The following is a 14,321-nucleotide window of genomic DNA, read 5'->3' as shown; positions in this document are numbered from 1 at the left end:
CTGGTCCCAACGGGGACTATATTAGCAACAGCAACAGTTCCAGTTTCAGTTTCAGTTCCTTTATACCCCGATTGGGTAACTATTTACATCACTTCTCGGCCGCACTCAACGGCGTCTTCCTCCTGCTCTTTCTTGATATGGTGTTGCTTCAGACCCGTCCTGGTCCGTATGCTGGGCGAACAGGTCTTCTCCCAGATGCGGCACTCTTGGTCTTATGGGCGCGGTGGTGGTGGCGCCCGGGTTGCCCGGGCCTTGCGGCCAGGCCTGGGGCACCTGGAAGGTGAAGGGCACCGTTAATACGGCGGCACCCTGGGCTACCTGGCCTTGCGACCAGGCCGGAGGCTCCGCAGAGGTAGGGGGCGCTGTTGGTGTTGCGGCGCCCGGGAATTCTAGGCCCTGCGACCAGGCTGGTGGTACTTCCTGCTTGGTCACGCTCGGGGTCGAGGCGTGTGACGTCACAGGGGTCGCGGCGGCGGCTTCCGGTTGGGGCCTAGTCTGCGTCGGTGACATGGCGTTTTCGGGCACAGCAGGGGGACTTTCGGGCTCTGCGACGGGGAGCTGGGGCAGGTAAGCGGTGTCACGGCTTGGGGTATAGGCGTCCCCTTTACCTGCCTCCATGCGTTCGGCTCCCTTCTCGGCGCCGTCTCCGGCCTTGGGTCCTCCCGCGCCATCCTCAGAGGCGGTCTCCTTCCTCTTCCAGGGTAGCGTGCTCCGTTGACTGGTCTCTGCTTGCTGGGCCATCTCCCGGCTCCACTCCGCCAGTATCTCACGCTGTACCCGGGCCATCCTCCTTGCGAGGCCCTCCAAGGCAGTTTGTGCACACTCCCGGTCTCGGGGGAGCTGCGCTAAGATCTCCGCTAGACCTAGCGGGGTTGTGGACTCTAGCAGGCTCCTGACCATCGGGTCGGTGCTGCTCTGCTCTGCTTCCGGCAGGCTCCTGGCCAGCGGGCCGGTGCTGCTCTGCCCTGCTTCCGGCAGGCTCCTGGCCAGCGGGCCGGTGCTGCTCTGCCCTCCTTCCTCGGTCTCTAGCAGACTCCTGGCCAGCGGGCCGGTGCTGTTCTGCTTTCTCTCCATCTCCGGGTGAGCTCCTCCGCTACTCCTCGTTAGACCTCTTGCCTCCGGGTGCGCTCGCTCCAGACTGCTCCAAGCGACACCCATCTTTTCTCTTCTCTTTCGTCTCCTCCCACTTCGAGGGCAGTCCCGGGGCAACTCGGTGACTGTCAGCTCCAGGGGGAGTTCTTTCACGCTGACAGACACCTCCAGCATCACAGTCTCTGTTGGTGGGGGCGGTTTCCACTTTTGGCGCCATTTTCTGTCCTGGCCCACGATGGGAGGTGGCCTCTTGCCCTCCTTTGGCACGCCCATAATGGCGTCCGCTGCTCTTCCAAGGCGGGAAATCTGCGGTTTTGGCGGGAAGCGTCGCCCAGTGGCGGGAAACTCTGCAGATGGCGGGAACAAGTTGGAAATGGCGGACAATCGGCGGGAAACGACTGGTGATGGAGTCCGATGGCGTGGACCCTCCGGAACCGGCGGGAGACTTCTTTCTGAGGTAAACTTGCACTTTTCTTCAGGCACGCAGTACCCGGGTGTTGCGGGCACGTAATCCTGCCGACTACGCCAAAGTTGACGCGCCCCCTGGGACATATTCCTTTTTGAGGGGAATACCCGGCACCGGATCAGATGGGGGGTTGTAGTCTCCGAGCGGCTGTGACCCGGTCCCGTGCCCAGGGCGTCAAACTCAGTGTGTGGTGGCAGCTTTACAGATGTTACTAAAGTTCTTTTGTGTCGACTACGCCACCCGTTGTGATGCGGTCACTGTGGCCGCCGCTGCTGCAGGGTCCGCTGAGGCTGATGGTGGGTGCGCAGCTTGGTGGGATAACCCCCAACGGGAGGGGTATAGCCTCAGAGGGGACAGGCGCAGAGGATGGGGGTTGTGGTGGTGCGGTGCAGCCGGCAATGAAGACAGACTCGGGTTGTGCAGTTAAGGGTGTTTACTTACTGCTGATGTTCCGGTCACTCCAGCTGCTAGTGACCACCCGAGCCGTGCTGCGTCCACCAGGTCCTGGATCCAGCCAACCCCCAAACAAGTCCGGAGCGTGGCCCTGAGCTCTCCCTCTGTCCTTTCTTCAGCCGTCCCCACCAGTGATTCACCTAGGTCCAGCTCCCTCGGGCCTTCTTTTGGGACACCCTTGGCCCTGGGTTCCCTGACCCTTCATGTGGTTTGCCTTCGGGGTGAATGTGGTGGGTGACCGTGGCAAACGCTGCCCACGATCTCCGGTCTCTGGCTGGGGATTGTTTTTGCCCCCACCAGCTTGGGTTCCGGTACCCTGATGCTGACTCCTCACCCGGTGTTCTAATTTGGGTTCTTGGGTCCCTTCAGTCTCCCCCCTCTGGGTCTTTCTCTGCTCCACTCTCTCTCTCTCCAGGGCTGCTGTTTCCTTCTCTCTCCTCTCCAACTCACTTTCTGCGTCTGAACTTGTCCTCTGCAGCTGACTGACCCTGATCTAAGTTGGTGCCCTCCTTATATATCCCTCTATGTGTGAGCTCAGGTGACCAGCACCCAATGAGCTCCTATCACTACCCAGACTGCTCCCCCTATCTGCCCCTACACTACATGGGATGTACCACCCCCCTCCCACTCCAGCCAGGAACAGGCTCGGTTGTACCTGCACATTTCTAAGTGGGAGTACCGTCGGCCTGCTCCTCTGAAATGGGATGTATGTAGTGCATGCAGTCTATCTGAGCTCAGTTCCACACTCCATCCTTGCCCGGGAGTGGAATATCACACCTCTGGCTTGAGGTGCAATACTCCTGTAGCAGCCGAATCCTCAGGGTGCTACACTGAGATGGTTTGAGAAAACTGTCCCAGACCTTTGATAGTATTCCCCTGCCTCTGCTGCATCTGGTTTGTGTCTCCCTTGTCTGTTCTCCTTGGTTGTCCAAGGAACTGTGACTTCTGCCGCAAGCGTTATCAGATGGGAATTTTTTTAATAATTCTTCATCAACGACCTTCTGGTACTGCACCATTTTATTAGACCTGTCCGCCACGGGAAGGAGAATTAGGAAGTTCTTCTTGTAACGTGGGTCTAGAAGTAAGACCAACCAGTAATTACTGTTGCCCAAAATGCATATAATGTGAGGGTCACAGGTAATGCAGCGGAACATAAACTCAGCCATGTGTGCCAGACTGCCAACAGCCAAAACTTCCCTATCCCCACCAAGAGGACAACTGTCCATGTTCTTTTCCTCATCCTCATCTTGGTCCTCCTCCTCGTCCTCCCCCTCTTCAGGCCATCCACGCTGAACAGACAGTATGAATGTGGTGTGGGTAGCACCATCTGTAGCACAGGATACTAGCTCCTGTTCCTCCTCATCCTGCTCCTCCTCATTATCACCTAATTCGCATTGAGACGTAATGAGGCTGGGCTGTGTAGCACCACCCTGTATATTTCCTTGCTCCATCTCACGGCTACTGAGACTGTGGAAGAAAGGGTGGTGGTGGTTTGCAAGCTGATAGCATTATCAGCTATCCAACCAACAACCTTTTCACACTAGTCTGGCTTCAAGAGTGGCATTCCCCGGCCCCCTAGAAAGTGGGACAGGAAGCTAGGTCGACATGAGATGGGTGCTTGTTGTGCTCCCTCAGCAGGCACAGTTTCATCTTGCCCACTGTTTCGGCCTCTGCGTGCACCATCAGCATCACATCCAGTTCCCCATCCCTTACCACGCGCGTTGCCCATTTTAAAAGGAGTTTAATATTTTGCAGCTTGCAAAAAATGTCAGGATTATTACTGCAGTAATATTTGATCACGTCTGATGACCAATTTTTTTATGCAGTGCTGGTATAGCGATGCTATTGGTCAGTGATAAAGTCTGGATATGTTTTGAACACACAACAGGCAGACTTTTAATTGAGTATAATATTTTTCAGCTTGCAAAAAATGTCAGGATTATTACCACAGTAATATTTTATCACGTCTGATGACCATATAGAGATGCAATGGCGGTATAGCGATGCTATTAGTCAGCGACCAAGTGTGGATATGTTTTGACCACACAACTGACAGATTTTAAATGGGGTATAATATTTTGCAGCTTGCAAAACATGTCCGGTTTATAACCACAGTAATATTTGATCTCGTTTGATGACCAATTTTTTTATGCAGTGCCGGTATAAAGATGCTATTGGTCATCGACCAAGTGTGGTTATGTTTTGGACACACAACTGGCAGACTTTAAGTGGAATATAATATTTTGCAGCGTGCAAAAATTTACCGGTTTATAACCACAGTAATATTTGATCACGTTTGATGACCACGTTTTTATGCAGTGCCGGTATAGCAATGCTATTGGTTAACGACCAAGTGCGGATATATTTTCAACGCACAACTGCCACACTTTAAATGGAATATAATATTTGTTAGCTTCCAAAAAAATTCAGGATTATTATGGAAGTAATATTTGACCACCTGAGATGATGGACAAGTTTCTCTGCTTGCACAATACAGCAATGCTATTCAAATCAACCAAATCTGGCTGGATGCTGTTAACAAGCAAATGGAGCAGTAAAAATGGTGTATTATATTTCTTTTCACCAAAATTATCAGGATTAAGAGCAAAAAGAATATTAATAGCCCCGATATCTAGGGCTATTTATAGGAGTTTCAGCAGCAGAAAGAACGCGCAATGAACTCTATTCTGTACTATACTAGGTCTCCACAAACTCTGCCTAACTACTGCTATCAGCAGGATTAACCCCTTTACCCCCGATGGTAGTTTGCACGTTAATCACCAGGCCAATTTTTACAATTCTGACCACTGTCACTTTATGAGGTAATTGCTCTGGAACGCTTCAACGGATCCCACTGATTCTGAGAATGTTTTTTTGTGAGATATTGTACTTCATTATAGTGGTAAAATTTCTTCAACATCACTTGCATTTATTTGTGAAAAAAACGGAAATTTGGCGAAAATTTTGAAAATTTTGCAATCTTTTAATTTCCATGCCCTTAAATCAGAGAGATATGTCACATAAAATAGTCAATAAATAACATTTCCCACATGTCTACTTTACATCAGCACAATTTTGGAACCAAATGTTTTTTTGTTAGGGAGCTAGAAGGGTTAAAAATTGACCAGCGATTTCTCATTTTTACAACAAAATTTACAAAACCATTTTATTAGGGACCACATCACATTTGAAGTGACTTTGAGGGGCCTTTATGACAGAAAATACCCAAAAGTGACACCATTCTAAAAACTGCACCCCTCAAGGTGCTCAAAACCACATTCAAGAAGTTTATTAACCCTTCAGGTGCTTCACAGGAATTTTTGGAATGTGGAAGAAAAAAATGAACATTTATTTTTTTTCACAAAAATGTTATTTTAGACCCCAATTTTTTTATTTTTGCAAGGGTATCATTAAAAAATGAACCCCAAAATTTGTTGTGCAATTTCTCCCGAGCACGCTGATACCCCAAATGTGGGAGAAAACCACTGTTTGGGCGCATGGCAGGGTTTCGGAAGGGAAGGAGCGCCATTTGACTGAGTGGTGAGCACCCTGAACCCCCAGGTGCTTCACAGAAGTTTATAACATTGAGCCATTAAAATAAAACGTTCACATTTTTCCAACAAAAATGTTTTTCAGCCCCCAATTTTGCATTTTCATAAGGGTAACAGGAGAAATTGCACCATGCAATTTGTTGTGCAATTTCTCCTGAGTAAGCCGATACCCCATATGTGGGGGAAAACCACTGTTTGTGCGCATGGCAGGGTTCGGAAGGGAAGGAGCGCCATTTGACTTTTTGAATGTAAAATTTGCTTGAATAATTAGTGGACGCCATGTTGCGTTTGGAGAGCCCCTGATGTGCCTAAACAGTGGAAACCCCTCACAAGTGACCCTATTTTGAAAACTAGACCCGACAGGGAGCTTATCTAGATGTGTGGTGAGCAACCTGAACCCCCAGGTGCTTCACAGAAGTTTATAACATTGAGCCGTAAAAATAAAATTTTCACATTTTTCCAACAAAAATGTTTTTCAGCCCCCAATTTTGCATTTGCGCACAGCAGGGTTCAGAAGGGAAGGAGCACCATTTGACTTTTTGAATGTAAAATTTGCTTGAATAATTAGCGGACACCATGTTGCATTTGGGGAGTCCCTGATGTGCCTAAATAGTGGAAATTCCCCTCAATTGACTCCATTTTGGAAACTACACCCCTCAAGGATTTTATCAAGTGGTATAGTGAACATTTTAAACCCAGAGGTACGACACAGAATTTGATAACATTAGGTCACCATTTTGAGTAAGTTGTCATTAGTCTTGAGTGCAAGTGCTCGGTACTTGAGTTTGCATCGGGTACTCGGGTATGCACCAAGTATTGCAGGTGCTCAAGTGACATGCTCGAGTCCCCGCCCCGCATGTTTCACGGTTATTAGACACGCAAAAAAAAACATGCAGGGATCGCTCGTGCATGGCAGGCAATCCCCGCAAGTTTTTTTTGGCTGTATAACAGCTGCAAAACATTTGGGGTGAAGTCTCGAGCATGCATAACTGAGCACCCGACGCATTTTTTTTTCTTTACTTCTGAACAAAATCCCAACCCCAACACAAGCCTAACCCCAACCCTAATACAACCCCAACCCTAACCCAACCCTAGCCCAACCCTAACCCAACCCTAGCCCTACCCTAACCCAACCCAAGCCCAACCTAACCCTAGCCTAACCCTAACTCTAGCACAACCCTAACCCTAGCACAACCCTAGCACTAGCACAACCCTAACTCTAGCACAACCCTACCCCTAGCCAAACCCTACCCCTAGCCTAACCCTACCCCTAGCTCAACCCTAACCCTAGCTCAAACCTAACCCTAGCACAACCCTAACCCTAGAGTTTATTTTTTATGCCGTTCCTCGTGTGGTATAAGTGATTAGACGACTTTATTCTTTCAGGTCGGTGCAATTACAGCGATACTAGATTCATATCGGGTTTTTATGATTGACAGCTGTCACACACTAAAAAAAACTTTTTTTTGCAAAGACTAGTTTTTGCATCGCCATATTTTGAGAGCTATAATTTTTCCATATTTCGGCTGACAGAGTCACGTGATGGCTTGTTTTTTGCGGGACAAGTTGACGTTTTTATTGGTACCATTTTCGGGCACCTGACATTTTTTGATCGCTTTCTATTCCGATTTTTGGGAGGCAGAATAAACAAAAAACAACAATTCAGGAATTGTTTTTTTTTTATCCCGTTCTGCGTGTGGTAAAATTGATAAGGTAGCTTTATTACGTTTACAGCGGTACCACATTTATATTTTTTTTATGCTTTGGCGCTTTTACACAATAAAAACTATTTTATAGAAAAAAGAGTTTTTGCATCGCTTTATTCTGAGAGCTATAACTTTTTTATTTTTCAGCCGTTGAAGCTATATGGCGGCTTGTTTTTGCGGGACAAGATGAGATTTTCAGCGGTACCATTTTTATTTCCATTCGTCTTTTTGATCGCGTTTTATTCCATTTTTTGTTTGGCAGTATGATGACAAAGCATCGTTTTATGTTTCATTTTTTTTTGTTTGTTTTTTTACAGTGTTCACTAAAGGCGTTAACTAGTAGGACAGTTATATAGGTCAGGTCGTTCCGGATGAGGCAATACTAAATTGTGTACTTTTATTGGTTTATTTTTTTTTTCCAGAAGATTATTTATTTATGGGTACAATATATATATATATATATATATATATATATTTTTGCTGTCTCTCTTACCTCATGTGGAGGCATCGCAGGACCTTAGGTATCCACGGTTACAACCACTAGCAGCTAGCTAACTAACTGTGACTTTATCAGTGGACGTAGCAATGGATACCTAAGGTCCTGTGATGCCTGCACATGAGGTAAGAGACATAGCGAATCAAAAATACTATACTACATTTCTAATTGGAGGTATTTGCTAATATTATTATTATTATACCTACTACATATTGGGATAGGATCTTGGAGATGGGAATACCCCTTTAATCGTGTAGACTGGGACCATGTCATGGTAACGGGATACCGAACATAAATGGGGCATGTTTAATGAAATACTACTAGAACCCTGTAGAAAATTTACACCCTCTGGTAATAAAATGTCAAAGAATAAAAAGAAACCATTATGGATAAATAAGACAGTACAAAGTTTAATAAGACAAAAACAAAGGGCATTCAAAATCTTGAAGGCCAAGAATACAGAAATAGCACTTCAGGAGTATAAAGACCTAAATAAGAAATGTAAAAAAGAAATCAAGCTAGCAAAGTTAGCTACTGAGAAACAAATCGCCAGCGACATTAAAATAATTCCCCCAAAAAATTATAAATACATCAATGCCAAAAAACAAACAAAAAAAAACCAGAAGGTATCTGGCTCTTAAAAGAAAATAATAAGATAATTATAGAGGAGAAAGAAAAGACTGAGATATTAAACAGGCACTTTTCATCCATTTTCATCAACGAACTGTCTGTTCCAGAGATCTTTCAACAAGGCAAAAATCAAAGTTCATCACCTGATATAACTAGTTTAACACAAAAAGAGGTTCGCATGTGTCTGAGCAAATTAAACATTGACAAATCCCCCAGCCCAGATGGCATTCATCCACAGATACTGAGGAAATTGAGCTCAGTAATTGACAGACCGCTGTATCTGATATTCTTAGACTCTCTTGTAACAGGGGTAGTGCCACAGAATTGGAGGATAACCAATGTGGTACTGATATTTAAGAAATGTAAGAAGGTGGATCCAGGTAATTACCGTCCAGTAAGTCTGAAATCGGTAGAGTGCAAAGTTTTTGAGGGCATCATGAGACATGACCTGCAGAGTTATATCGCAGAGAATAATATAATAAATGATAATCAGAACTTATTCATGAAAAATAGGTCGTGTTTAACCAGCATGTTGGGGTTCTATGAGGAGGTAAGTGCAAATCTGAATGTTGGTAATGCTGCTGATGTGATTTATCTGGACTTTGCAAAGGCATTTGATACTGTACCACATAGCAGCCTTATACTGAAGCTACAGAAGTAAGGACTTGGGGGAACTATATGCAGATGTAAAGGAATTGGCTAAATGATAGGAAACAAAGAGTTGTCATAAATGGTATGTTCTCTAAATGAGATATAGTCATCAGTAGGGTGCCGCATGGATCTGTGTGTCGTCAGCAAAGACTGACACTTTACTCTTAATTCCATCCCCAAGGTTATTAAAGGGAATCTGTCACCACTTTGGAGTTATCAGACCTCTACTATGGCCATAGAGGGTATAGAAAAGTAAATCTATACATACCTGTATGGCCCATAGTAGAGGTTTGATTGCAGAGAAAAGCGCTTTAATCAACTCTATTTTGTACAAGCTTGGCATCCGGGGGACGCCAAGCAATCCCCGCCTATGTGCTTATTATTCCCCCAAATCCCCGCCTGTCTGCTTAATTATCACATTCCCCCTCCCCTGCACGTCACAGCACCAGGGGGCACTCATTACGGGTGGAAGAAAGGCGATTCCAGCTGCTAAACAGGAAAGGGTTCTTTACAGTAAGAGCAGACAGATTGTGGAATGCCCTACTACAAGAGGTAGTAATGCCTGACACTATAACAGCTTTCAAAAAAGGGCTTGATGATTTCCTCGATACACATAACATTGTGGGTTACAGTTAAATTAGACAAAATGTACAATAGGGGGAGTAAGGTTGAAATTGATGGACCTAGGTCTTTATTCAACCTAAGTTACTATGTTACTATGCATAGTTCTTCCTTCTGTGTTTTCCAGGTCAACAAGCCACAGGGTCCACACAATAGTCAATTAACATATTTAGCAAACATCCATTGTTCAATGACCCTGCGTCCTTGTCTTGCAAAGTTAGCAGACAATAAGTTGCAGTAAATATCAACTCTAGTTGTCACCATTCAAGCTTATTCAAATAATAGTTTGAATTTCTTGACCAACCAAAGAAAAACACATAAATTCAAAAGTCAACATAAAGATAATAGCGTGTCTCCTGGCCTACTGAATTTAAGTCTGGATAATTAAGATTAAATGCTGTGTCGTCATATTGCTCCCCCATCTTAATTAGCCAGATGTGATAGGCTTCCAATGATCCTTCTCCACTTATTGGGGACAGTCCATTAGCATGTCTTTATGCACAGACATGAATGTAAGAGGTCTCACATCATGAGAGCAAAATATTGTATCATCCAGTTTCCTCAGAGCATATTCCATATCTTCCTTGCTAATAAACTCCATACGTAATTGACGAGAACCGACTTGTATCCATTGCGTCCACACGTGGCGTCCTCCGCATCTTGTGGTTCCTGGACTAAATCCGATCGAGTGTCGGTAGCCTGGTATTCAATCCGTCTAAGCTGGCAGAGCTCCTGTAGCTGCCTTTCTTGTTGCTGTTATACATCCACTCTGGTCTTCTTTCAAAGGCAGAGCTGGCGTGGTTGGATATAGTGGTGTCCGAAACCTGCTGTGCATGCCTTACCTATGGTCTGCTGCACGGGTGGGCAATTCATTTTCCCAAGGGGCCACATCACAAACTGGTACTGTTCTGGAGGGTCGAACCAGTCGGCTGAACTTAAAGGGCCTGTTCAAAACCAAAGGTCTATCTAATTAATGTAACTTTTCTAATATACTTCAATTGAAAATTCCCTAATGTAGCCTCTCCAGTCTGACTTCCTGTCTTTTTTTTAACCTCCAATGGCATTTTGTTTGGTATACTCACACAGGATGTCATCAGGTGGCAGAGGCTGCGGTCACTGCCGCAGCTTCTGCCCCCTCCCTGAAACGAATTGGCATCAATTACGTCTGTTTCAGGGGCTGGGCTAGTCCCTGCCCAACTGATAATGCGTCAGTTGTAAATTCTGACGTATGCATAGTATGAGCTCACTTCGCTATCTTCCTTTGAATGCACAGTGACAGTGCGCTCCCTTGCCAGCTCTAAAGAGAAGTGACGAGCCAGCAATAGAGTGCACTGTCAGTGGAAATTGTAAGGAAACAACACAGCAAGCAGGGACTAACCCAGCCTCTGAAACCGAGGTCACTGATGACGCTTCGTTTAAAGGTGGGGAAAGCAGCTTACAGTGATCGCAACCTCTGTCCCCTGATGACGTCCCATGTGAGTATCCCAAAATGGACTGGAATTCTCAATGAAACAAGCAGACAGGAAGTTAGAGTAGAGAGGAAACAGTAGGGAATTTTCAATTGAACTCTACTAGAAAAGTGATTAGATTGAATTAAATAGACATTTTGTATGAAATTCACCTTTGGTTTTGGACCGCCCCTTTAATTCTGCACAATACTAATGTTATCGCTTTATAAAAAGCAGGTGATTATATGGTTATGTTTACAAGAGCATATAAAAAGAATCATATAATCATGTCATGCAGAAAAACAACTATTTTTATCATCTGTATTATCATCCATTTTTATATATCAGAAGTGAATAAAATTTACAAGAACAAATACAGTCTCCTATGTTTGTAATGGAAATTTATCTGTAAAAATTATATGTCATACAGATGATTCATATGCGATACAATTTTTTTTTTGCACACTCATAGACTTCAATAGGTGAGTGTTATCTGACACACAGAAGAGACCAGTGCGTACTGTAATCTTTTTCACACGGATATTTGGTCTGTGTTAGGTCACAGCCCCACTATCAGTATTTGGTCAGTATTCGGTCAGTATTTTTTCTCAGGAGTGGGAGCCAAAACCAGGAGTGGGTGATAAATGCAGAATTGCTGACTTGTTTCTATTATATCTTCTCTCTGATTGTTCCTCACCTGGTTTTGGCTCCCTCTCCTGCGAAAAAATACTGACCGAATACTGACCAAATACTTATTGTGGGGCCGTGGCCTTAAAACTGTAATCTGAATAGCTCAATTGCATAGCATTGCTGCTAGTTCTGTCCGTGTGAAGTCAGGTTTATATTTTTTCACGAAAAGCACTAGGACCGAAAATACAGTCGTGTGAACATAGCCTGATAATACTTGCTGCAATAAAGTTTATCGTAACAAGTATTAGCAATTGATCAAGCAATAAATAAATTGGGAGCATTAGGAAAAAAGTTGTTTGCCCACCACTGTTCCACATGAATAGATCCACATCACATGTGGTGCAGGAGGTGACAGCAGGGCCGCCGTCAGCACCCGGCGCACCCGGGCAAATTCCGGGGCCCTGAGCAGGCAGAGGGGCCCACTGGCGGTCGCGCACCCCGCTGGGCTATGGGCGGAGGAGAGCGGTTCAGCGCCCGCCCTTCTCCGCCTCTTGCTCAGGGCCCCGGCAGGCGGATACTTACCTCTCCCCGTGCCTCCGCAGATCAGCTGTCTTCCTGCTCTGCGCTCCCTGTGACGTCTCAGGTCAGAGGGCGCGGTGACGTCTTTACACCGCGCCCTCCCCTGAGCCGTCACAGGGAGCGCTGAGCGGGAAGACGCCGACATCGCTGGAGTTCAGACCCGAGCAGCGGGCAGCAGGCAGCAGGCAGCGGGCAGCAGGTAGCAGGTGAGGAGAAGGGAGGTGAGTATTTGATTTTTTTTTTTTAATGTATGGAGGCATGGGGCAGTATAAAGAGAAGGGCGGGGGGCATCCTGCATGGGGCATTATAAAGAGAGGGGGGGACATCCTGCATGGGGCATTATAAAGAGAGGGGGGGACATCCTGCATGGGGCATTATAAAGAGGAGGGGTGACAGCCTGCATGGGGCATTATAAGGTGGGGAACAGCCTGCATGGGTCATTATAAAGAGGGGGGGGACATCCTGCATGGGGCATTATAAAGAGGAGGGGTGACATCCTGCATGGGGCATTATAAAGATGAGGGGTGACAGCCTGCATGGGGCATTATAAGGTGGGGAACAGCCTGCATGGGGCATTACAGGCTGCCCCCCCCCTTTATAATGCCCCATGCAGGCTGTTCCCCACCTTATAATGCCCCATACAGGCTGCCCCCCCCCTTTATATGGGGCATTATGTGGGGGGTAACAGCCTGTATGGGGCATTATGTGGGGGGTAACAGCCTGCATGGAGCATTATAAGGGGGGGACAGCCTGTATGGGGCATTATATGGGGACTGGTATCCTGTATGGAGCATTATATGGGGGCCAGTATTCCGTATGGGGGCCAGTATTCCGTATGGGGGCCAGTATTCCGTATGGAGCCTTATATGGGGGCCAGTATTCCGTATGGAGCCTTATATGGGGGCCAGTATTCCGTATGGAGCCTTATATGGGGGCCAGTATTCCGTATGGGGGCCAGTATTCCGTATGGAGCCTTATATGGGGGCCAGTATTCCGTATGGAGCCTTATATGGGGGCCAGTATTCCGCATGGAGCCTTATATGGGGGCCAGTATTCCGCATGGAACCTTATATGGGGGCCAGTATTCCGCATGGAGCCTTATATGGGGGCCAGTATTCCATATGGAGCCTTATATGGGGGCCAGTATTCCGTATGGAGCCTTATATGGGGGCCAGTATTCCGTATGGAGCCTTATATGGGGGTCAGTATTCCGCATGGAACCTTATATGGGGGTCAGTATTCCGCATGGAGCCTTATATGGGGGCCAGTATTCCGTATGGGGCCTTATATGGGGGCCAGTATTCCTTATGGGGCCTTATATGGGGGCCAGTATTCCGTATGAAGTGTTATATGGGGGCCAGTATTCCGTATGGAGCCTTATATGGGGGCCACTATTCTGTGTGGAGCGATTCACCGGTTTCTGAGCTATTGTGGAATTTACAGTAGATATCACTCATGTAATGTAAGAAGTGAAATCTTTGCATTGTACTATATATATATATATATTTCTCTGCGGTATCTCTGCATCATGAATCGTGGTATGTGTTAAAGGGGCCCACTGAGACTCTTTCGCCCGGGGCCCAGAAAACCCTGGAGCCGGCCCTGGGTGACAGGCAGGAAAGTGGGGGGATCTTTATTGCAGTCTATGTCTGTGTTAAGTCACAGATCACACAAGGGAGCACTGTGAGGGGCTTAACCCTTACCTCTCCTGCACAGGACATACAACACAGCGCAATAACTCAAAAGCTCAGTGCAAAGGGTGAGGTAAGGGTTAACCCTCACACAAAGGTGGGGAGGCAGCAGAGTATGTGGTGGGGCAGTAGAAGAGCAGTTTGGGGAGCACATAGAATATCCCAGGTGAGGGGGAACTTCACTGTTCACTGAGTCATTCACTAGGAATACAAGTGTTATCTCCTATCAGCCTGAGCTGCCAGGAGAAGACTCAGAGATGTAGATGCTGATAATTAGCTGCTCTCACTGAGTGTAAACTGCAGTCTG

Source organism: Phyllobates terribilis, unplaced genomic scaffold, assembly GCF_046119375.1.
Source record: "Phyllobates terribilis strain yellow unplaced genomic scaffold, ASM4611937v1 Scaffold_2__4_contigs__length_985480577, whole genome shotgun sequence".
In the NCBI taxonomy this organism is placed as follows: Eukaryota; Metazoa; Chordata; class Amphibia; order Anura; family Dendrobatidae; genus Phyllobates; species Phyllobates terribilis.
Note: the sequence above shows the minus strand (reverse complement) of the source record.